General features: G+C 32.9%; 17 non-coding genes across 17 annotated transcripts; all 17 read left to right on the forward strand.

The window, feature by feature from the left end:
• The first annotated feature begins 2,189 nt into the window (after window positions 1-2,189).
• Window positions 2,190-2,261, forward strand: TRNAP-AGG (transfer RNA proline (anticodon AGG)). The gene has a single exon. It is a non-coding gene; the product is annotated as a tRNA-Pro (tRNA).
• A 1,217-nt stretch (window positions 2,262-3,478) lies between these two features.
• TRNAP-AGG (transfer RNA proline (anticodon AGG)) lies at window positions 3,479-3,550 on the forward strand. Its single transcript has one exon. It is a non-coding gene; the product is annotated as a tRNA-Pro (tRNA).
• Window positions 3,551-4,767: 1,217 nt separating this feature from the next.
• Window positions 4,768-4,839, forward strand: TRNAP-AGG (transfer RNA proline (anticodon AGG)). The gene has a single exon. It is a non-coding gene; the product is annotated as a tRNA-Pro (tRNA).
• Window positions 4,840-6,056: 1,217 nt separating this feature from the next.
• On the forward strand, window positions 6,057-6,128 carry TRNAP-AGG (transfer RNA proline (anticodon AGG)). Its single transcript has one exon. It is a non-coding gene; the product is annotated as a tRNA-Pro (tRNA).
• Window positions 6,129-7,345: 1,217 nt separating this feature from the next.
• Window positions 7,346-7,417, forward strand: TRNAP-AGG (transfer RNA proline (anticodon AGG)). The gene has a single exon. It is a non-coding gene; the product is annotated as a tRNA-Pro (tRNA).
• A 1,217-nt stretch (window positions 7,418-8,634) lies between these two features.
• TRNAP-AGG (transfer RNA proline (anticodon AGG)) lies at window positions 8,635-8,706 on the forward strand. The gene has a single exon. It is a non-coding gene; the product is annotated as a tRNA-Pro (tRNA).
• A 1,217-nt stretch (window positions 8,707-9,923) lies between these two features.
• Window positions 9,924-9,995, forward strand: TRNAP-AGG (transfer RNA proline (anticodon AGG)). Its single transcript has one exon. It is a non-coding gene; the product is annotated as a tRNA-Pro (tRNA).
• Window positions 9,996-11,212: 1,217 nt separating this feature from the next.
• On the forward strand, window positions 11,213-11,284 carry TRNAP-AGG (transfer RNA proline (anticodon AGG)). The gene has a single exon. It is a non-coding gene; the product is annotated as a tRNA-Pro (tRNA).
• A 1,217-nt stretch (window positions 11,285-12,501) lies between these two features.
• TRNAP-AGG (transfer RNA proline (anticodon AGG)) lies at window positions 12,502-12,573 on the forward strand. The gene has a single exon. It is a non-coding gene; the product is annotated as a tRNA-Pro (tRNA).
• A 1,217-nt stretch (window positions 12,574-13,790) lies between these two features.
• On the forward strand, window positions 13,791-13,862 carry TRNAP-AGG (transfer RNA proline (anticodon AGG)). Its single transcript has one exon. It is a non-coding gene; the product is annotated as a tRNA-Pro (tRNA).
• Window positions 13,863-15,079: 1,217 nt separating this feature from the next.
• On the forward strand, window positions 15,080-15,151 carry TRNAP-AGG (transfer RNA proline (anticodon AGG)). Its single transcript has one exon. It is a non-coding gene; the product is annotated as a tRNA-Pro (tRNA).
• Window positions 15,152-16,369: 1,218 nt separating this feature from the next.
• TRNAP-AGG (transfer RNA proline (anticodon AGG)) lies at window positions 16,370-16,441 on the forward strand. The gene has a single exon. It is a non-coding gene; the product is annotated as a tRNA-Pro (tRNA).
• A 1,217-nt stretch (window positions 16,442-17,658) lies between these two features.
• Window positions 17,659-17,730, forward strand: TRNAP-AGG (transfer RNA proline (anticodon AGG)). Its single transcript has one exon. It is a non-coding gene; the product is annotated as a tRNA-Pro (tRNA).
• A 1,217-nt stretch (window positions 17,731-18,947) lies between these two features.
• Window positions 18,948-19,019, forward strand: TRNAP-AGG (transfer RNA proline (anticodon AGG)). Its single transcript has one exon. It is a non-coding gene; the product is annotated as a tRNA-Pro (tRNA).
• A 1,214-nt stretch (window positions 19,020-20,233) lies between these two features.
• On the forward strand, window positions 20,234-20,305 carry TRNAP-AGG (transfer RNA proline (anticodon AGG)). Its single transcript has one exon. It is a non-coding gene; the product is annotated as a tRNA-Pro (tRNA).
• A 1,217-nt stretch (window positions 20,306-21,522) lies between these two features.
• TRNAP-AGG (transfer RNA proline (anticodon AGG)) lies at window positions 21,523-21,594 on the forward strand. Its single transcript has one exon. It is a non-coding gene; the product is annotated as a tRNA-Pro (tRNA).
• Window positions 21,595-22,811: 1,217 nt separating this feature from the next.
• On the forward strand, window positions 22,812-22,883 carry TRNAP-AGG (transfer RNA proline (anticodon AGG)). The gene has a single exon. It is a non-coding gene; the product is annotated as a tRNA-Pro (tRNA).
• Window positions 22,884-23,628: the final 745 nt, after the last annotated feature.

The raw sequence follows: 23,628 nt of genomic DNA on the forward strand, positions 1-23,628 counted from the left end.
TCCTTGTACACATTAGTGACTGCTTTAAAATAATATAATTTTCACATAAAATTGGTTAAGATATCAAATAAAACATGCTTACTTGATGATTCTATGATTTTCGTTTTGGGCGCGACAGGTCCCTGGTTCAATTCCCTGACGAGCCCTCTCTTTCTTTTTACGGTGCATCTCATGGTTTATATATATCTGATTTTCTCAATTGGCTAAGTCAATAGCATCAACTGAGTTTTGTTTTTGCCATTCTCCCAATAGAATTTGTACATACTTATGAATCTTGCCTTCATCATTTTCCTATTGCCTTTCTTCTATTTATGCATGATTTACACATAGCTTTTTACAAGTCTTGGGTTTTGTCGATCAGACAAGTCCAAACTCTGTCGCCATTTTTATATCTTGTCACTGCACTTTCCAAATAAGCACACATAGAAAACTATCAATAGAATCTTACGAAAACATTTTAGTTGTACTACAAATAAGAGCATACTTATTCAAATTTCAACCGTATTGTGGAATATCAGGAAAACTGCAGGTTCCCTTCTGTCTAGATAGCTTTGAATGTTTTAAAAGAATAGTCTCACTTTGAAACACAAAAAGTTCAAAAATTAAATTGCAAGGTATTCTTTTGCCTTTCTTCTGTGTCTGGAAGCATGATTTGTACATTGCATATGACAAGTCTTTAGCTTCATCCATGAGAGAAGTCCAAACTCTGTAGGCACTCACAAATCTTGTCCCTGCACTTTTTCTATATGCATACCTTAGAAAACTATCTACTGGACCATAAGGAAATATTTTATTTATTCTACAAATTCATTTTTACATAAATGTATATGGTGTTTTAAAAACAAAAAGCTATTTTCTAAAAATCAATTGAAAAATCCAAAGAAAAATCTTCAGGTAGGTGGCTCGTTGGTCTAGGGGTATGATTCTCGCTTAGGGTGCGAGAGGTCCCGGGTTCAAATCCTAGACGAGCCCAAATTTTCAGATTCTTTGAAATGGTTCTATTATCTTATTGTAGTCAATTTCCTGAGTGAATTTCAACTGAATGCTGTTTTTTCAAAACTCTCAAAATAGATTGTATTTACTAATTTGCACAATTGAATTTTGTTTTTTGTCAAACTGCTAAAATTATTTGTAAGTACTTATCTGCACACAGCATGTGACATGTCTTGGGTTTTATCCATCAGAAAAACTCTGCTGGGCATCATAAAACTTTGCACAGCAATTTTCAAGCAAGTATACTTAGAAAATTATTGACTATTAGGAAATATTTTATTTATGCTAATATTTCCTCCTTGTACACATTAGAGACTGCTTTAAAATAATATAATTTTCACATAAAATTGGTTAAGTTATCAAATAAAACATGCTTACTTGATGATTCTATGATTTTCGTTTTGGGCGCGACAGGTCCCTGGTTCAATTCCCTGACGAGCCCTCTCTTTCTTTTTACGGTGCATCTCATGGTTTATATATATCTGATTTTCTCAATTGGCTAAGTCAATAGCATCAACTGAGTTTTGTTTTTGCCATACTCCCAATAGAATTTGTACATACTTATGAATCTTGCCTTCAGCATTTTCCTATTGCCTTTCTTCTATTTATGCATGATTTACACATAGCTTTTTACAAGTCTTGGGTTTTATCGATCAGACAAGTCCAAACTCTGTCGCCATTTTTATATCTTGTCACTGCACTTTCCAAATAAGCACACATAGAAAACTATCAATAGAATCTTACGAAAACATTTTAGTTGTACTACAAATAAGAGCATACTTATTCAAATTTCAACCGTATTGTGGTATATCAGGAAAACTGCAGGTTCCCTTCTGTCTAGATAGCTTTGAATGTTTTAAAAGAATAGTCTCACTTTGAAACACAAAAAGTTAAAAAATGAAATTGCAAGGTTTTCTTTTGCCTTTCTTCTGTGTCTGGAAGCATGATTTGTACATTGCATATGACAAGTCTTTAGATTCGTCCATGAGAGAAGCCCAAACTCTGTAGGCACTCACAAATCTTGTCCCTGCACTTTTCCTATATGCATACCTTAGAAAACTATCTACTGGACCATAAGGAAATATTTTATTTATTCTACAAATTCATTTTTACATAAATGTATATGGTGTTTTAAAAACAAAAAGCTATTTTCTAAAAATCAATTGAAAAATCCAAAGAAAAATCTTCAGGTAGGTGGCTTGTTGGTCTAGGGGTATGATTCTCGCTTAGGGTGCGAAAGGTCCCGGGTTCAAATCCCGGATGAGCCCAAATTTTCAGATTCTTTGAAATGGTTCTATTATCTTATTGTAGTCAATTTCCTGAGTGAATTTCAACTGAATGCTGTTTTTTCAAAACTCTCAAAATAGATTGTATTTACTAATTTGCACAATTGAATTTTGTTTTTTGTCAAACTGCTAAAATTATTTGTAAGTACTTATCTGCACACAGCATGTGACATGTCTTGGGTTTTATCCATCAGAAAAACTCTGCTGGGCATCATAAAACTTTGCACAGCAATTTTCAAGCAAGTATACTTAGAAAATTATTGACTATTAGGAAATATTTTATTTATGCTAATATTTCCTCCTTGTACACATTAGAGACTGCTTTAAAATAATATAATTTTCACATAAAATTGGTTAAGTTATCAAATAAAACATGCTTACTTGATGATTCTATGATTTTCGTTTTGGGCGCGACAGGTCCCTGGTTCAATTCCCTGACGAGCCCTCTCTTTCTTTTTACGGTGCATCTCATGGTTTATATATATCTGATTTTCTCAATTGGCTAAGTCAATAGCATCAACTGAGTTTTGTTTTTGCCATACTCCCAATAGAATTTGTACATACTTATGAATCTTGCCTTCAGCATTTTCCTATTGCCTTTCTTCTATTTATGCATGATTTACACATAGCTTTTTACAAGTCTTGGGTTTTATCGATCAGACAAGTCCAAACTCTGTCGCCATTTTTATATCTTGTCACTGCACTTTCCAAATAAGCACACATAGAAAACTATCAATAGAATCTTACGAAAACATTTTAGTTGTACTACAAATAAGAGCATACTTATTCAAATTTCAACCGTATTGTGGTATATCAGGAAAACTGCAGGTTCCCTTCTGTCTAGATAGCTTTGAATGTTTTAAAAGAATAGTCTCACTTTGAAACACAAAAAGTTAAAAAATGAAATTGCAAGGTTTTCTTTTGCCTTTCTTCTGTGTCTGGAAGCATGATTTGTACATTGCATATGACAAGTCTTTAGATTCGTCCATGAGAGAAGCCCAAACTCTGTAGGCACTCACAAATCTTGTCCCTGCACTTTTCCTATATGCATACCTTAGAAAACTATCTACTGGACCATAAGGAAATATTTTATTTATTCTACAAATTCATTTTTACATAAATGTATATGGTGTTTTAAAAACAAAAAGCTATTTTCTAAAAATCAATTGAAAAATCCAAAGAAAAATCTTCAGGTAGGTGGCTCGTTGGTCTAGGGGTATGATTCTTGCTTAGGGTGCGAGAGGTCCTGGGTTCAAATCCCAGACGAGCCCAAATTTTCAGATTCTTTGAAATGGTTCTATTATCTTATTGTAGTCAATTTCCTGAGTGAATTTCAACTGAATGTTGTTTTTTCAAAACTCTCAAAATAGATTGTATTTACTAATTTGCACAATTGAATTTTGTTTTTAGTCAAACTGCTAAAATTATTTGTAAGTACTTATCTGCACACAGCATGTGACATGTCTTGGGTTTTATCCATCAGAAAAACTCTGCTGGGCATCATAAAACTTTGCACAGCAATTTTCAAGCAAGTATACTTAGAAAATTATTGACTATTAGGAAATATTTTATTTATGCTAATATTTCCTCCTTGTACACATTAGTGACTGCTTTAAAATAATATAATTTTCACATAAAATTGGTTAAGATATCAAATAAAACATGCTTACTTGATGATTCTATGATTTTCGTTTTGGGCGCGACAGGTCCCTGGTTCAATTCCCTGACGAGCCCTCTCTTTCTTTTTACGGTGCATCTCATGGTTTATATATATCTGATTTTCTCAATTGGCTAAGTCAATAGCATCAACTGAGTTTTGTTTTTGCCATTCTCCCAATAGAATTTGTACATACTTATGAATCTTGCCTTCATCATTTTCCTATTGCCTTTCTTCTATTTATGCATGATTTACACATAGCTTTTTACAAGTCTTGGGTTTTATCGATCAGACAAGTCCAAACTCTGTTGCCATTTTTATATCTTGACACTGCACTTTCCAAATAAGCACACATAGAAAACTATCAATAGAATCTTACGAAAACATTTTAGTTGTACTACAAATAAGAGCATACTTATTCAAATTTCAACCGTATTGTGGTATATCAGGAAAACTGCAGGTTCCCTTCTGTCTAGATAGCTTTGAATGTTTTAAAAGAATAGTCTCACTTTGAAACACAAAAAGTTCAAAAATGAAATTGCAAGGTATTCTTTTGCCTTTCTTCTGTGTCTGGAAGCATGATTTGTACATTGCATATGACAAGTCTTTAGCTTCATCCATGAGAGAAGTCCAAACTCTGTAGGCACTCACAAATCTTGTCCCTGCACTTTTCCTATATGCATACCTTAGAAAACTATCTACTGGACCATAAGGAAATATTTTATTTATTCTACAAATTCATTTTTACATAAATGTATATGGTGTTTTAAAAACAAAAAGCTATTTTCTAAAAATCAATTGAAAAATCCAAAGAAAAATCTTCAGGTAGGTGGCTCGTTGGTCTAGGGGTATGATTCTTGCTTAGGGTGCGAGAGGTCCTGGGTTCAAATCCCAGACGAGCCCAAATTTTCAGATTCTTTGAAATGGTTCTATTATCTTATTGTAGTCAATTTCCTGAGTGAATTTCAACTGAATGTTGTTTTTTCAAAACTCTCAAAATAGATTGTATTTACTAATTTGCACAATTGAATTTAGTGTTTTGTCAAACTGCTAAAATTATTTGTAAGTACTTATCTGCACACAGCATGTGACATGTCTTGGGTTTTATCCATCAGAAAAACTCTGCTGGGCATCATAAAACTTTGCACAGCAATTTTCAAGCAAGTATACTTAGAAAATTATTGACTATTAGGAAATATTTTATTTATGCTAATATTTCCTCCTTGTACACATTAGTGACTGCTTTAAAATAATATAATTTTCACATAAAATTGGTTAAGATATCAAATAAAACATGCTTACTTGATGATTCTATGATTTTCGTTTTGGGCGCGACAGGTCCCTGGTTCAATTCCCTGACGAGCCCTCTCTTTCTTTTTACGGTGCATCTCATGGTTTATATATATCTGATTTTCTCAATTGGCTAAGTCAATAGCATCAACTGAGTTTTGTTTTTGCCATTCTCCCAATAGAATTTGTACATACTTATGAATCTTGCCTTCATCATTTTCCTATTGCCTTTCTTCTATTTATGCATGATTTACACATAGCTTTTTACAAGTCTTGGGTTTTGTCGATCAGACAAGTCCAAACTCTGTCGCCATTTTTATATCTTGTCACTGCACTTTCCAAATAAGCACACATAGAAAACTATCAATAGAATCTTACGAAAACATTTTAGTTGTACTACAAATAAGAGCATACTTATTCAAATTTCAACCGTATTGTGGAATATCAGGAAAACTGCAGGTTCCCTTCTGTCTAGATAGCTTTGAATGTTTTAAAAGAATAGTCTCACTTTGAAACACAAAAAGTTCAAAAATTAAATTGCAAGGTATTCTTTTGCCTTTCTTCTGTGTCTGGAAGCATGATTTGTACATTGCATATGACAAGTCTTTAGCTTCATCCATGAGAGAAGTCCAAACTCTGTAGGCACTCACAAATCTTGTCCCTGCACTTTTTCTATATGCATACCTTAGAAAACTATCTACTGGACCATAAGGAAATATTTTATTTATTCTACAAATTCATTTTTACATAAATGTATATGGTGTTTTAAAAACGAAAAGCTATTTTCTAAAAATCAATTGAAAAATCCAAAGAAAAATCTTCAGGTAGGTGGCTTGTTGGTCTAGGGGTATGATTCTCGCTTAGGGTGCGAAAGGTCCCGGGTTCAAATCCCGGATGAGCCCAAATTTTCAGATTCTTTGAAATGGTTCTATTATCTTATTGTAGTCAATTTCCTGAGTGAATTTCAACTGAATATTGTTTTTTCAAAACTCTCAAAATAGATTGTATTTACTAATTTGCACAATTGAATTTTGTTTTTTGTCAAACTGCTAAAATTATTTGTAAGTACTTATCTGCACACAGCATGTGACATGTCTTGGGTTTTATCCATCAGAAAAACTCTGCTGGGCATCATAAAACTTTGCACAGCAATTTTCAAGCAAGTATACTTAGAAAATTATTGACTATTAGGAAATATTTTATTTATGCTAATATTTCCTCCTTGTACACATTAGTGACTGCTTTAAAATAATATAATTTTCACATAAAATTGGTTAAGTTATCAAATAAAACATGCTTACTTGATGATTCTATGATTTTCGTTTTGGGCGCGACAGGTCCCTGGTTCAATTCCCTGACGAGCCCTCTCTTTCTTTTTACGGTGCATCTCATGGTTTATATATATCTGATTTTCTCAATTGGCTAAGTCAATAGCATCAACTGAGTTTTGTTTTTGCCATACTCCCAATAGAATTTGTACATACTTATGAATCTTGCCTTCAGCATTTTCCTATTGCCTTTCTTCTATTTATGCATGATTTACACATAGCTTTTTACAAGTCTTGGGTTTTATCGATCAGACAAGTCCAAACTCTGTCGCCATTTTTATATCTTGTCACTGCACTTTCCAAATAAGCACACATAGAAAACTATCAATAGAATCTTACGAAAACATTTTAGTTGTACTACAAATAAGAGCATACTTATTCAAATTTCAACCGTATTGTGGTATATCACCAAAACTGCAGGTTCCCTTCTGTCTAGATAGCTTTGAATGTTTTAAAAGAATAGTCTCACTTTGAAACACAAAAAGTTAAAAAATGAAATTGCAAGGTTTTCTTTTGCCTTTCTTCTGTGTCTGGAAGCATGATTTGTACATTGCATATGACAAGTCTTTAGATTCGTCCATGAGAGAAGCCCAAACTCTGTAGGCACTCACAAATCTTGTCCCTGCACTTTTCCTATATGCATACCTTAGAAAACTATCTACTGGACCATAAGGAAATATTTTATTTATTCTACAAATTCATTTTTACATAAATGTATATGGTGTTTTAAAAACAAAAAGCTATTTTCTAAAAATCAATTGAAAAATCCAAAGAAAAATCTTCAGGTAGGTGGCTTGTTGGTCTAGGGGTATGATTCTCGCTTAGGGTTCGAGAGGTCCCGGGTTCAAATCCCGGATGAGCCCAAATTTTCAGATTCTTTGAAATGGTTCTATTATCTTATTGTAGTCAATTTCCTGAGTGAATTTCAACTGAATATTGTTTTTTCAAAACTCTCAAAATAGATTGTATTTACTAATTTGCACAATTGAATTTTGTTTTTTGTCAAACTGCTAAAATTATTTGTAAGTACTTATCTGCACACAGCATGTGACATGTCTTGGGTTTTATCCATCAGAAAAACTCTGCTGGGCATCATAAAACTTTGCACAGCAATTTTCAAGCAAGTATACTTAGAAAATTATTGACTATTAGGAAATATTTTATTTATGCTAATATTTCCTCCTTGTACACATTAGTGACTGCTTTAAAATAATATTATTTTCACGTAAAATTGGTTAAGTTATCAAATAAAACATGCTTACTTGATGATTCTATGATTTTCGTTTTGGGCGCGACAGGTCCCTGGTTCAATTCCCTGACGAGCCCTCTCTTTCTTTTTATGGTGCATCTCATGGTTTATATATATCTGATTTTCTCAATTGGCTAAGTCAATAGCATCAACTGGGTTTTGTTTTTGCCATACTCCCAATAGAATTTGTACATACTTATGAATCTTGCCTTCAGCATTTTCCTATTGCCTTTCTTCTATTTATGCATGATTTACACATAGCTTTTTACAAGTCTTGGGTTTTATCGATCAGACAAGTCCAAACTCTGTCGCCATTTTTATATCTTGTCACTGCACTTTCCAAATAAGCACACATAGAAAACTATCAATAGAATCTTACGAAAACATTTTAGTTGTACTACAAATAAGAGCATACTTATTAAAATTTCAACCGTATTGTGGTATATCAGGAAAACTGCAGGTTCCCTTCTGTCTAGATAGCTTTGAATGTTTTAAAAGAATAGTCTCACTTTGAAACACAAAAAGTTCAAAAATGAAATTGCAAGGTATTCTTTTGCCTTTCTTCTGTGTCTGGAAGCATGATTTGTACATTGCATATGACAAGTCTTTAGCTTCATCCATGAGAGAAGTCCAAACTCTGTAGGCACTCACAAATCTTGTCCCTGCACTTTTTCTATATGCATACCTTAGAAAACTAACTACTGGACCATAAGGAAATATTTTATTTATTCTACAAATTCATTTTTACATAAATGTATATGGTGTTTTAAAAACAAAAAGCTATTTTCTAAAAATCAATTGAAAAATCCAAAGAAAAATCTTCAGGTAGGTGGCTCGTTGGTCTAGGGGTATGATTCTCGCTTAGGGTGCGAGAGGTCCCGGGTTCAAATCCCGGACGAGCCCAAATTTTCAGATTCTTTGAAATGGTTCTATTATCTTATTGTAGTCAATTTCCTGAGTGAATTTCAACTGAATGTTGTTTTTTCAAAACTCTCAAAATAGATTGTATTTACTAATTTGCACAATTGAATTTTGTTTTTAGTCAAACTGCTAAAATTATTTGTAAGTACTTATCTGCACACAGCATGTGACATGTCTTGGGTTTTATCCATCAGAAAAACTCTGCTGGGCATCATAAAACTTTGCACAGCAATTTTCAAGCAAGTATACTTAGAAAATTATTGACTATTAGGAAATATTTTATTTATGCTAATATTTCCTCCTTGTACACATTAGTGACTGCTTTAAAATAATATAATTTTCACATAAAATTGGTTAAGATATCAAATAAAACATGCTTACTTGATGATTCTATGATTTTCGTTTTGGGCGCGACAGGTCCCTGGTTCAATTCCCTGACGAGCCCTCTCTTTCTTTTTACGGTGCATCTCATGGTTTATATATATCTGATTTTCTCAATTGGCTAAGTCAATAGCATCAACTGAGTTTTGTTTTTGCCATTCTCCCAATAGAATTTGTACATACTTATGAATCTTGCCTTCATCATTTTCCTATTGCCTTTCTTCTATTTATGCATGATTTACACATAGCTTTTTACAAGTCTTGGGTTTTATCGATCAGACAAGTCCAAACTCTGTTGCCATTTTTATATCTTGACACTGCACTTTCCAAATAAGCACACATAGAAAACTATCAATAGAATCTTACGAAAACATTTTAGTTGTACTACAAATAAGAGCATACTTATTCAAATTTCAACCGTATTGTGGTATATCAGGAAAACTGCAGGTTCCCTTCTGTCTAGATAGCTTTGAATGTTTTAAAAGAATAGTCTCACTTTGAAACACAAAAAGTTCAAAAATGAAATTGCAAGGTATTCTTTTGCCTTTCTTCTGTGTCTGGAAGCATGATTTGTACATTGCATATGACAAGTCTTTAGCTTCATCCATGAGAGAAGTCCAAACTCTGTAGGCACTCACAAATCTTGTCCCTGCACTTTTCCTATATGCATACCTTAGAAAACTATCTACTGGACCATAAGGAAATATTTTATTTATTCTACAAATTCATTTTTACATAAATGTATATGGTGTTTTAAAAACAAAAAGCTATTTTCTAAAAATCAATTGAAAAATCCAAAGAAAAATCTTCAGGTAGGTGGCTCGTTGGTCTAGGGGTATGATTCTTGCTTAGGGTGCGAGAGGTCCTGGGTTCAAATCCCAGACGAGCCCAAATTTTCAGATTCTTTGAAATGGTTCTATTATCTTATTGTAGTCAATTTCCTGAGTGAATTTCAACTGAATGTTGTTTTTTCAAAACTCTCAAAATAGATTGTATTTACTAATTTGCACAATTGAATTTAGTGTTTTGTCAAACTGCTAAAATTATTTGTAAGTACTTATCTGCACACAGCATGTGACATGTCTTGGGTTTTATCCATCAGAAAAACTCTGCTGGGCATCATAAAACTTTGCACAGCAATTTTCAAGCAAGTATACTTAGAAAATTATTGACTATTAGGAAATATTTTATTTATGCTAATATTTCCTCCTTGTACACATTAGTGACTGCTTTAAAATAATATAATTTTCACATAAAATTGGTTAAGATATCAAATAAAACATGCTTACTTGATGATTCTATGATTTTCGTTTTGGGCGCGACAGGTCCCTGGTTCAATTCCCTGACGAGCCCTCTCTTTCTTTTTACGGTGCATCTCATGGTTTATATATATCTGATTTTCTCAATTGGCTAAGTCAATAGCATCAACTGAGTTTTGTTTTTGCCATTCTCCCAATAGAATTTGTACATACTTATGAATCTTGCCTTCATCATTTTCCTATTGCCTTTCTTCTATTTATGCATGATTTACACATAGCTTTTTACAAGTCTTGGGTTTTGTCGATCAGACAAGTCCAAACTCTGTCGCCATTTTTATATCTTGTCACTGCACTTTCCAAATAAGCACACATAGAAAACTATCAATAGAATCTTACGAAAACATTTTAGTTGTACTACAAATAAGAGCATACTTATTCAAATTTCAACCGTATTGTGGAATATCAGGAAAACTGCAGGTTCCCTTCTGTCTAGATAGCTTTGAATGTTTTAAAAGAATAGTCTCACTTTGAAACACAAAAAGTTCAAAAATTAAATTGCAAGGTATTCTTTTGCCTTTCTTCTGTGTCTGGAAGCATGATTTGTACATTGCATATGACAAGTCTTTAGCTTCATCCATGAGAGAAGTCCAAACTCTGTAGGCACTCACAAATCTTGTCCCTGCACTTTTTCTATATGCATACCTTAGAAAACTATCTACTGGACCATAAGGAAATATTTTATTTATTCTACAAATTCATTTTTACATAAATGTATATGGTGTTTTAAAAACGAAAAGCTATTTTCTAAAAATCAATTGAAAAATCCAAAGAAAAATCTTCAGGTAGGTGGCTTATTGGTCTAGGGGTATGATTCTCGCTTAGGGTGCGAGAGGTCCCGGGTTCAAATCCCGGACGAGCCCAAATTTTCAGATTTTTTGAAATGGTTCTATTATCTTATTGTAGTCAATTTCCTGAGTGAATTTCAACTGAATGTTGTTTTTTCAAAACTCTCAAAATAGATTGTATTTACTAATTTGCACAATTGAATTTTGTTTTTAGTCAAACTGCTAAAATTATTTGTAAGGACTTATCTGCACACAGCATGTGACATGTCTTGGGTTTTATCCATCAGAAAAACTCTGCTGGGCATCATAAAACTTTGCACAGCAATTTTCAAGCAAGTATACTTAGAAAATTATTGACTATTAGGAAATATTTTATTTATGCTAATATTTCCTCATTGTACACATTAGTGACTGCTTTAAAATAATATAATTTTCACATAAAATTGGTTAAGATATCAAATAAAACATGCTTACTTGATGATTCTATGATTTTCGTTTTGGGCGCGACAGGTCCCTGGTTCAATTCCCTGACGAGCCCTCTCTTTCTTTTTACGGTGCATCTCATGGTTTATATATATCTGATTTTCTCAATTGGCTAAGTCAATAGCATCAACTGAGTTTTGTTTTTGCCATTCTCCCAATAGAATTTGTACATACTTATGAATCTTGCCTTCATCATTTTCCTATTGCCTTTCTTCTATTTATGCATGATTTACACATAGCTTTTTACAAGTCTTGGGTTTTATCGATCAGACAAGTCCAAACTCTGTTGCCATTTTTATATCTTGACACTGCACTTTCCAAATAAGCACACATAGAAAACTATCAATAGAATCTTACGAAAACATTTTAGTTGTACTACAAATAAGAGCATACTTATTCAAATTTCAACCGTATTGTGGTATATCAGGAAAACTGCAGGTTCCCTTCTGTCTAGATAGCTTTGAATGTTTTAAAAGAATAGTCTCACTTTGAAACACAAAAAGTTCAAAAATGAAATTGCAAGGTATTCTTTTGCCTTTCTTCTGTGTCTGGAAGCATGATTTGTACATTGCATATGACAAGTCTTTAGCTTCATCCATGAGAGAAGTCCAAACTCTGTAGGCACTCACAAATCTTGTCCCTGCACTTTTCCTATATGCATACCTTAGAAAACTATCTACTGGACCATAAGGAAATATTTTATTTATTCTACAAATTCATTTTTACATAAATGTATATGGTGTTTTAAAAACAAAAAGCTATTTTCTAAAAATCAATTGAAAAATCCAAAGAAAAATCTTCAGGTAGGTGGCTCGTTGGTCTAGGGGTATGATTCTTGCTTAGGGTGCGAGAGGTCCTGGGTTCAAATCCCAGACGAGCCCAAATTTTCAGATTCTTTGAAATGGTTCTATTATCTTATTGTAGTCAATTTCCTGAGTGAATTTCAACTGAATGTTGTTTTTTCAAAACTCTCAAAATAGATTGTATTTACTAATTTGCACAATTGAATTTTGTTTTTAGTCAAACTGCTAAAATTATTTGTAAGGACTTATCTGCACACAGCATGTGACATGTCTTGGGTTTTATCCATCAGAAAAACTCTGCTGGGCATCATAAAACTTTGCACAGCAATTTTCAAGCAAGTATACTTAGAAAATTATTGACTATTAGGAAATATTTTATTTATGCTAATATTTCCTCATTGTACACATTAGTGACTGCTTTAAAATAATATAATTTTCACATAAAATTGGTTAAGATATCAAATAAAACATGCTTACTTGATGATTCTATGATTTTCGTTTTGGGCGCGACAGGTCCCTGGTTCAATTCCCTGACGAGCCCTCTCTTTCTTTTTACGGTGCATCTCATGGTTTATATATATCTGATTTTCTCAATTGGCTAAGTCAATAGCATCAACTGAGTTTTGTTTTTGCCATTCTCCCAATAGAATTTGTACATACTTATGAATCTTGCCTTCATCATTTTCCTATTGCCTTTCTTCTATTTATGCATGATTTACACATAGCTTTTTACAAGTCTTGGGTTTTATCGATCAGACAAGTCCAAACTCTGTTGCCATTTTTATATCTTGACACTGCACTTTCCAAATAAGCACACATAGAAAACTATCAATAGAATCTTACGAAAACATTTTAGTTGTACTACAAATAAGAGCATACTTATTCAAATTTCAACCGTATTGTGGTATATCAGGAAAACTGCAGGTTCCCTTCTGTCTAGATAGCTTTGAATGTTTTAAAAGAATAGTCTCACTTTGAAACACAAAAAGTTCAAAAATGAAATTGCAAGGTATTCTTTTGCCTTTCTTCTGTGTCTGGAAGCATGATTTGTACATTGCATATGACAAGTCTTTAGCTTCATCCATGAGAGAAGTCCAAACTCTGTAGGCACTCACAAATCTTGTCCCTGCACTTTTCCTATATGCATACCTTAGAAAACTATCTACTGGACCATAAGGAAATATTTTATTTATTCTACAAATTCATTTTTACATAAATGTATATGGTGTTTTAAAAACAAAAAGCTATTTTCTAAAAATTAATTGAAAAATCCAAAGAAAAATCTTCAGGTAGGTGGCTTGTTGGTCTAGGGGTATGATTCTTGCTTAGGGTGCGAGAGGTCCTGGGTTCAAATCCCAGACGAGCCCAAATTTTCAGATTCTTTGAAATGGTTCTATTATCTTATTGTAGTCAATTTCCTGAGTGAATTTCAACTGAATGTTGTTTTTTCAAAACTCTCAAAATAGATTGTATTTACTAATTTGCACAATTGAATTTAGTGTTTTGTCAAACTGCTAAAATTATTTGTAAGTACTTATCTGCACACAGCATGTGACATGTCTTGGGTTTTATCCATCAGAAAAACTCTGCTGGGCATCATAAAACTTTGCACAGCAATTTTCAAGCAAGTATACTTAGAAAATTATTGACTATTAGGAAATATTTTATTTATGCTAATATTTCCTCCTTGTACACATTAGTGACTGCTTTAAAATAATATAATTTTCACATAAAATTGGTTAAGATATCAAATAAAACATGCTTACTTGATGATTCTATGATTTTCGTTTTGGGCGCGACAGGTCCCTGGTTCAATTCCCTGACGAGCCCTCTCTTTCTTTTTACGGTGCATCTCATGGTTTATATATATCTGATTTTCTCAATTGGCTAAGTCAATAGCATCAACTGAGTTTTGTTTTTGCCATTCTCCCAATAGAATTTGTACATACTTATGAATCTTGCCTTCATCATTTTCCTATTGCCTTTCTTCTATTTATGCATGATTTACACATAGCTTTTTACAAGTCTTGGGTTTTGTCGATCAGACAAGTCCAAACTCTGTCGCCATTTTTATATCTTGTCACTGCACTTTCCAAATAAGCACACATAGAAAACTATCAATAGAATCTTACGAAAACATTTTAGTTGTACTACAAATAAGAGCATACTTATTCAAATTTCAACCGTATTGTGGAATATCAGGAAAACTGCAGGTTCCCTTCTGTCTAGATAGCTTTGAATGTTTTAAAAGAATAGTCTCACTTTGAAACACAAAAAGTTCAAAAATTAAATTGCAAGGTATTCTTTTGCCTTTCTTCTGTGTCTGGAAGCATGATTTGTACATTGCATATGACAAGTCTTTAGCTTCATCCATGAGAGAAGTCCAAACTCTGTAGGCACTCACAAATCTTGTCCCTGCACTTTTTCTATATGCAAACCTTAGAAAACTATCTACTGGACCATAAGGAAATATTTTATTTATTCTACAAATTCATTTTTACATAAATGTATATGGTGTTTTAAAAACGAAAAGCTATTTTCTAAAAATCAATTGAAAAATCCAAAGAAAAATCTTCAGGTAGGTGGCTTATTGGTCTAGGGGTATGATTCTCGCTTAGGGTGCGAGAGGTCCCGGGTTCAAATCCCGGACGAGCCCAAATTTTCAGATTTTTTGAAATGGTTCTATTATCTTATTGTAGTCAATTTCCTGAGTGAATTTCAACTGAATGTTGTTTTTTCAAAACTCTCAAAATAGATTGTATTTACTAATTTGCACAATTGAATTTTGTTTTTAGTCAAACTGCTAAAATTATTTGTAAGGACTTATCTGCACACAGCATGTGACATGTCTTGGGTTTTATCCATCAGAAAAACTCTGCTGGGCATCATAAAACTTTGCACAGCAATTTTCAAGCAAGTATACTTAGAAAATTATTGACTATTAGGAAATATTTTATTTATGCTAATATTTCCTCATTGTACACATTAGTGACTGCTTTAAAATAATATAATTTTCACATAAAATTGGTTAAGATATCAAATAAAACATGCTTACTTGATGATTCTATGATTTTCGTTTTGGGCGCGACAGGTCCCTGGTTCAATTCCCTGACGAGCCCTCTCTTTCTTTTTACGGTGCATCTCATGGTTTATATATATCTGATTTTCTCAATTGGCTAAGTCAATAGCATCAACTGAGTTTTGTTTTTGCCATTCTCCCAATAGAATTTGTACATACTTATGAATCTTGCCTTCATCATTTTCCTATTGCCTTTCTTCTATTTATGCATGATTTACACATAGCTTTTTACAAGTCTTGGGTTTTATCGATCAGACAAGTCCAAACTCTGTCGCCATTTTTATATCTTGACACTGCACTTTCCAAATAAGCACACATAGAAAACTATCAATAGAATCTTACGAAAACATTTTAGTTGTACTACAAATAAGAGCATACTTATTAAAATTTCAACCGTATTGTGGTATATCAGGAAAACTGCAGGTTCCCTTCTGTCTAGATAGCTTTGAATGTTTTAAAAGAATAGTCTCACTTTGAAACACAAAAAGTTCAAAAATGAAATTGCAAGGTATTCTTTTGCCTTTCTTCTGTGTCTGGAAGCATGATTTGTACATTGCATATGACAAGTCTTTAGCTTCATCCATGAGAGAAGTCCAAACTCTGTAGGCACTCACAAATCTTGTCCCTGCACTTTTCCTATATGCATACCTTAGAAAACTATCTACTGGACCATAAGGAAATATTTTATTTATTCTACAAATTCATTTTTACATAAATGTGTATGGTGTTTTTAAAAACAAAAAGCTATTTTCTTTAAATCAATTGAAAAATCAATAGAAAAATGTTCAGGTAGGTGGCTCGTTGGTCTAGGGGTATGATTCTCGCTTAGGGTGCGAGAGGTCTCGGGTTCAAATCCCGGACGAGCCCAAATTTTCAGATTCTTTGAAATGGTTCTATTATCTTATTGTAGTCAATTTCCTGAGTGAATTTCAACTGAATGTTGTTTTTTCAAAACTCTCAAAATAGATTGTATTTACTAATTTGCACAATTGAATTTAGTGGTTTGTCAAACTGCTAAAATTATTTGTAAGTACTTATCTGCACACAGCATGTGACATGTCTTGGGTTTTATCCATCAGAAAAACTCTGCTGGGCATCATAAAACTTTGCACAGCAATTTTCAAGCAAGTATACTTAGAAAATTATTGACTATTAGGAAATATTTTATTTATGCTAATATTTCCTCCTTGTACACATTAGTGACTGCTTTAAAATAATATAATTTTCACACAAAATTGGTTAAGATATCAAATAAAACATGCTTACTTGAAGATTCTATGATTTTCGTTTTGGGCGCGACAGGTCCCTGGTTCAATTCCCTGACGAGCCCTCTCTTTCTTTTTACGGTGCATCTCATGGTTTATATATATCTGATTTTCTCAATTGGCTAAGTCAATAGCATCAACTGAGTTTTGTTTTTGCCATTCTCCCAATAGAATTTGTACATACTTATGAATCTTGCCTTCATCATTTTCCTATTGCCTTTCTTCTATTTATGCATGATTTACACATAGCTTTTTACAAGTCTTGGGTTTTATCGATCAGACAAGTCCAAACTCTGTCGCCATTTTTATATCTTGTCACTGCACTTTCCAAATAAGCACACATAGAAAACTATCAATAGAATCTTACGAAAACATTTTAGTTGTACTACAAATAAGAGCATACTTATTCAAATTTCAACCGTATTGTGGAATATCAGGAAAACTGCAGGTTCCCTTCTGTCTAGATAGCTTTGAATGTTTTAAAAGAATAGTCTCACTTTGAAACACAAAAAGTTAAAAAATGAAATTGCAAGGTTTTCTTTTGCCTTTCTTCTGTGTCTGGAAGCATGATTTGTACATTGCATATGACAAGTCTTTAGATTCGTCCATGAGAGAAGCCCAAACTCTGTAGGCACTCACAAATCTTGTCCCTGCACTTTTCCTATATGCATACCTTAGAAAACTATCTACTGGACCATAAGGAAATATTTTATTTATTCTACAAATTCATTTTTACATAAATGTATATGGTGTTTTAAAAACAAAAAGCTATTTTCTAAAAATCAATTGAAAAATCCAAAGAAAAATCTTCAGGTAGGTGGCTCGTTGGTCTAGGGGTATGATTCTCGCTTAGGGTGTGAAAGGTCCCGGGTTCAAATCCCGGATGAGCCCAAATTTTCAGATTCTTTGAAATGGTTCTATTATCTTATTGTAGTCAATTTCCTGAGTGAATTTCAACTGAATGTTGTTTTTTCAAAACTCTCAAAATAGATTGTATTTACTAATTTGCACAATTGAATTTTGTTTTTTGTCAAACTGCTAAAATTATTTGTAAGTACTTATCTGCACACAGCATGTGACATGTCTTGGGTTTTATCCATCAGAAAAACTCTGCTGGGCATCATAAAACTTTGCACAGCAATTTTCAAGCAAGTATACTTAGAAAATTATTGACTATTAGGAAATATTTTATTTATGCTAATATTTCCTCCTTGTACACATTAGTGACTGCTTTAAAATAATATAATTTTCACATAAAATTGGTTAAGTTATCAAATAAAACATGCTTACTTGATGATTCTATGATTTTCGTTTTGGGCGCGACAGGTCCCTGGTTCAATTCCCTGACGAGCCCTCTCTTTCTTTTTACGGTGCATCTCATGGTTTATATATATCTGATTTTCTCAATTGGCTAAGTCAATAGCATCAACTGAGTTTTGTTTTTGCCATTCTCCCAATAGAATTTGTACATACTTATGAATCTTGCCTTCATCATTTTCCTATTGCCTTTCTTCTATTTATGCATGATTTACACATAGCTTTTTACAAGTCTTGGGTTTTATCGATCAGACAAGTCCAAACTCTGTCGCCATTTTTATATCTTGTCACTGCACTTTCCAAATAAGCACACATAGAAAACTATCAATAGAATCTTACGAAAACATTTTAGTTGTACTACAAATAAGAGCATACTTATTCAAATTTCAACCGTATTGTGGTATATCAGGAAAACTGCAGGTTCCCTTCTGTCTAGATAGCTTTGAATGTTTTAAAAGAATAGTCTCACTTTGAAACACAAAAAGTTAAAAAATGAAATTGCAAGGTTTTCTTTTGCCTTTCTTTTGTGTCTGGAAGCATGATTTGTACATTGCATATGACAAGTCTTTAGATTCGTCCATGAGAGAAGCCCAAACTCTGTAGGCACTCACAAATCTTGTCCCTGCACTTTTCCTATATGCATACCTTAGAAAACTATCTACTGGACCATAAGGAAATATTTTATTTATTCTACAAATTCATTTTTACATAAATGTATATGGTGTTTTAAAAACAAAAAGCTATTTTCTAAAAATCAATTGAAAAATCCAAAGAAAAATTTTCAGGTAGGTGGCTTGTTGGTCTAGGGGTATGATTCTCGCTTAGGGTTCGAGAGGTCCCGGGTTCAAATCCCGGACGAGCCCAAATTTTCAGATTTTTTGAAATGGTTCTATTATCTTATTGTAGTCAATTTCCTGAGTGAATTTCAACTGAATGTTGTTTTTTCAAAACTCTCAAAATAGATTGTATTTACTAATTTGCACAATTGAATTTTGTTTTTAGTCAAACTGCTAAAATTATTTGTAAGGACTTATCTGCACACAGCATGTGACATGTCTTGGGTTTTATCCATCAGAAAAACTCTGCTGGGCATCATAAAACTTTGCACAGCAATTTTCAAGCAAGTATACTTAGAAAATTATTGACTATTAGGAAATATTTTATTTATGCTAATATTTCCTCATTGTACACATTAGTGACTGCTTTAAAATAATATAATTTTCACATAAAATTGGTTAAGATATCAAATAAAACATGCTTACTTGATGATTCTATGATTTTCGTTTTGGGCGCGACAGGTCCCTGGTTCAATTCCCTGACGAGCCCTCTCTTTCTTTTTACGGTGCATCTCATGGTTTATATATATCTGATTTTCTCAATTGGCTAAGTCAATAGCATCAACTGAGTTTTGTTTTTGCCATTCTCCCAATAGAATTTGTACATACTTATGAATCTTGCCTTCATCATTTTCCTATTGCCTTTCTTCTATTTATGCATGATTTACACATAGCTTTTTACAAGTCTTGGGTTTTATCGATCAGACAAGTCCAAACTCTGTCGCCATTTTTATATCTTGACACTGCACTTTCCAAATAAGCACACATAGAAAACTATCAATAGAATCTTACGAAAACATTTTAGTTGTACTACAAATAAGAGCATACTTATTAAAATTTCAACCGTATTGTGGTATATCAGGAAAACTGCAGGTTCCCTTCTGTCTAGATAGCTTTGAATGTTTTAAAAGAATAGTCTCACTTTGAAACACAAAAAGTTCAAAAATGAAATTGCAAGGTATTCTTTTGCCTTTCTTCTGTGTCTGGAAGCATGATTTGTACATTGCATATGACAAGTCTTTAGCTTCATCCATGAGAGAAGTCCAAACTCTGTAGGCACTCACAAATCTTGTCCCTGCACTTTTCCTATATGCATACCTTAGAAAACTATCTACTGGACCATAAGGAAATATTTTATTTCTACAAATTCATTTTTACATAAATGTATATGGTGTTTTAAAAACAAAAAGCTATTTTCTAAAAATCAATTGGAAAATCCAAAGAAAAATCTTCAGGTAGGTGGCTCGTTGGTCTAGGGGTATGATTCTCGCTTAGGGTGCGAGAGGTCTCGGGTTCAAATCCCGGACGAGCCCAAATTTTCAGATTCTTTGAAATGGTTCTATTATCTTATTGTAGTCAATTTCCTGAGTGAATTTCAACTGAATGTTGTTTTTTCAAAACTCTCAAAATAGATTGTATTTACTAATTTGCACAATTGAATTTAGTGGTTTGTCAAACTGCTAAAATTATTTGTAAGTACTTATCTGCACACAGCATGTGACATGTCTTGGGTTTTATCCATCAGAAAAACTCTGCTGGGCATCATAAAACTTTGCACAGCAATTTTCAAGCAAGTATACTTAGAAAATTATTGACTATTAGGAAATATTTTATTTATGCTAATATTTCCTCCTTGTACACATTAGTGACTGCTTTAAAATAATATAATTTTCACACAAAATTGGTTAAGATATCAAATAAAACATGCTTACTTGAAGATTCTATGATTTTCGTTTTGGGCGCGACAGGTCCCTGGTTCAATTCCCTGACGAGCCCTCTCTTTCTTTTTACGGTGCATCTCATGGTTTATATATATCTGATTTTCTCAATTGGCTAAGTCAATAGCATCAACTGAGTTTTGTTTTTGCCATTCTCCCAATAGAATTTGTACATACTTATGAATCTTGCCTTCATCATTTTCCTATTGCCTTTCTTCTATTTATGCATGATTTACACATAGCTTTTTACAAGTCTTGGGTTTTATCGATCAGACAAGTCCAAACTCTGTCGCCATTTTTATATCTTGTCACTGCACTTTCCAAATAAGCACACATAGAAAACTATCAATAGAATCTTACGAAAACATTTTAGTTGTACTACAAATAAGAGCATACTTATTCAAATTTCAACCGTATTGTGGAATATCAGGAAAACTGCAGGTTCCCTTCTGTCTAGATAGCTTTGAATGTTTTAAAAGAATAGTCTCACTTTGAAACACAAAAAGTTAAAAAATGAAATTGCAAGGTTTTCTTTTGCCTTTCTTCTGTGTCTGGAAGCATGATTTGTACATTGCATATGACAAGTCTTTAGATTCGTCCATGAGAGAAGCCCAAACTCTGTAGGCACTCACAAATCTTGTCCCTGCACTTTTCCTATATGCATACCTTAGAAAACTATCTACTGGACCATAAGGAAATATTTTATTTATTCTACAAATTCATTTTTACATAAATGTATATGGTGTTTTAAAAACAAAAAGCTATTTTCTAAAAATCAATTGAAAAATCCAAAGAAAAATCTTCAGGTAGGTGGCTCGTTGGTCTAGGGGTATGATTCTCGCTTAGGGTGTGAAAGGTCCCGGGTTCAAATCCCGGATGAGCCCAAATTTTCAGATTCTTTGAAATGGTTCTATTATCTTATTGTAGTCAATTTCCTGAGTGAATTTCAACTGAATGTTGTTTTTTCAAAACTCTCAAAATAGATTGTATTTACTAATTTGCACAATTGAATTTTGTTTTTTGTCAAACTGCTAAAATTATTTGTAAGTACTTATCTGCACACAGCATGTGACATGTCTTGGGTTTTATCCATCAGAAAAACTCTGCTGGGCATCATAAAACTTTGCACAGCAATTTTCAAGCAAGTATACTTAGAAAATTATTGACTATTAGGAAATATTTTATTTATGCTAATATTTCCTCCTTGTACACATTAGTGACTGCTTTAAAATAATATAATTTTCACATAAAATTGGTTAAGTTATCAAATAAAACATGCTTACTTGATGATTCTATGATTTTCGTTTTGGGCGCGACAGGTCCCTGGTTCAATTCCCTGACGAGCCCTCTCTTTCTTTTTACGGTGCATCTCATGGTTTATATATATCTGATTTTCTCAATTGGCTAAGTCAATAGCATCAACTGAGTTTTGTTTTTGCCATTCTCCCAATAGAATTTGTACATACTTATGAATCTTGCCTTCATCATTTTCCTATTGCCTTTCTTCTATTTATGCATGATTTACACATAGCTTTTTACAAGTCTTGGGTTTTATCGATCAGACAAGTCCAAACTCTGTCGCCATTTTTATATCTTGTCACTGCACTTTCCAAATAAGCACACATAGAAAACTATCAATAGAATCTTACGAAAACATTTTAGTTGTACTACAAATAAGAGCATACTTATTCAAATTTCAACCGTATTGTGGTATATCAGGAAAACTGCAGGTTCCCTTCTGTCTAGATAGCTTTGAATGTTTTAAAAGAATAGTCTCACTTTGAAACACAAAAAGTTAAAAAATGAAATTGCAAGGTTTTCTTTTGCCTTTCTTTTGTGTCTGGAAGCATGATTTGTACATTGCATATGACAAGTCTTTAGATTCGTCCATGAGAGAAGCCCAAACTCTGTAGGCACTCACAAATCTTGTCCCTGCACTTTTCCTATATGCATACCTTAGAAAACTATCTACTGGACCATAAGGAAATATTTTATTTATTCTACAAATTCATTTTTACATAAATGTATATGGTGTTTTAAAAACAAAAAGCTATTTTCTAAAAATCAATTGAAAAATCCAAAGAAAAATTTTCAGGTAGGTGGCTTGTTGGTCTAGGGGTATGATTCTCGCTTAGGGTTCGAGAGGTCCCGGGTTCAAATCCCGGACGAGCCCAAATTTTCAGATTTTTTGAAATGGTTCTATTATCTTATTGTAGTCAATTTCCTGAGTGAATTTCAACTGAATGTTGTTTTTTCAAAACTCTCAAAATAGATTGTATTTACTAATTTGCACAATTGAATTTTGTTTTTAGTCAAACTGCTAAAATTATTTGTAAGGACTTATCTGCACACAGCATGTGACATGTCTTGGGTTTTATCCATCAGAAAAACTCTGCTGGGCATCATAAAACTTTGCACAGCAATTTTCAAGCAAGTATACTTAGAAAATTATTGACTATTAGGAAATATTTTATTTATGCTAATATTTCCTCATTGTACACATTAGTGACTGCTTTAAAATAATATAATTTTCACATAAAATTGGTTAAGATATCAAATAAAACATGCTTACTTGATGATTCTATGATTTTCGTTTTGGGCGCGACAGGTCCCTGGTTCAATTCCCTGACGAGCCCTCTCTTTCTTTTTACGGTGCATCTCATGGTTTATATATATCTGATTTTCTCAATTGGCTAAGTCAATAGCATCAACTGAGTTTTGTTTTTGCCATTCTCCCAATAGAATTTGTACATACTTATGAATCTTGCCTTCATCATTTTCCTATTGCCTTTCTTCTATTTATGCATGATTTACACATAGCTTTTTACAAGTCTTGGGTTTTATCGATCAGACAAGTCCAAACTCTGTCGCCATTTTTATATCTTGACACTGCACTTTCCAAATAAGCACACATAGAA

This window comes from Taudactylus pleione, unplaced genomic scaffold, assembly GCF_031769625.1.
Source record: "Taudactylus pleione unplaced genomic scaffold, aTauple2 ptg000317l, whole genome shotgun sequence".
NCBI lineage: Eukaryota > Metazoa > Chordata > Amphibia > Anura > Myobatrachidae > Taudactylus > Taudactylus pleione.